Here is a 748-nt window from a genome sequence, read left to right on the forward strand (position 1 = left end):
GACAACACTGTTTGAATGGGTGCAGGGAGAATTGATGAGTCCACTGAGCATCCTATCAGTAGGGAGAGTCCTCTGCTAGACCCCAGAGAAAAAGAAAGCTTTATGGATCAGAATGGATAAATTGGTGGACAGTCCACCATCATTTGATTTGCATTCATGGCAAATTGGCGACACAGAGGGGTAAAACGTTTGTAACGTGACCTCTGAATAATGAAAACCATCAATCGCTTTCAAACGGAATTAACCTGCGCCTGCTCTTCATTGACCATCTATATATACAGGAAAGAGCAGTCCTCCATATTTTAACGGCCAACACAGCATTCATTTCCCTTTCCCAAGCCATCTTTTGACATTTAACACGCACCCAATCAGTAGAAAAGAAGTTGACTCATTTACTGATGAACTCCTTGATCTCCCATGAAAGACAAATGAATTCCACAAGAGTGAGGCCACTCTCCCAAGTGGCCTAAAAATGAGGGATGTTTCCCTTCACAGCCACATAAATGGGAACACCAAAGAGCTAAATATCATGCATCACCTGTAGATTTGTCATCAATACAGAGTTGAAAAGTCCCTTCAGAGACCAACAAAAATTGCCACAGCTGACTGTATTTCAAGTCATCCAGGCGGGGTATTGGGTTAAGTTTTCAACTAGCAATAATCACGTCTCAGCAGAACTTCACAGACTATGAAATTGCCCCTGCGAAAGAGTAAAGAGAGCAACTACCAGTTTACAAATGGAGCTGGT

General features: G+C 42.5%; 1 non-coding gene across 1 annotated transcript; it reads right to left on the bottom strand.

Moving 5' to 3' along the window:
* Positions 1–571: 571 nt before the first annotated feature.
* Positions 572–712, bottom strand: LOC111651465 (U4 spliceosomal RNA). The gene has a single exon (XR_002760513.1). It is a non-coding gene; the product is annotated as a U4 spliceosomal RNA (small nuclear RNA).
* Positions 713–748: the final 36 nt, after the last annotated feature.

The sequence above is a fragment of the Seriola lalandi genome, unplaced genomic scaffold (assembly GCF_002814215.2).
Source record: "Seriola lalandi dorsalis isolate HSWRI2012SDOR001 ecotype SW California unplaced genomic scaffold, Sedor1 jcf7180001973115, whole genome shotgun sequence".
Taxonomy (NCBI): Eukaryota; Metazoa; Chordata; class Actinopteri; order Carangiformes; family Carangidae; genus Seriola; species Seriola lalandi.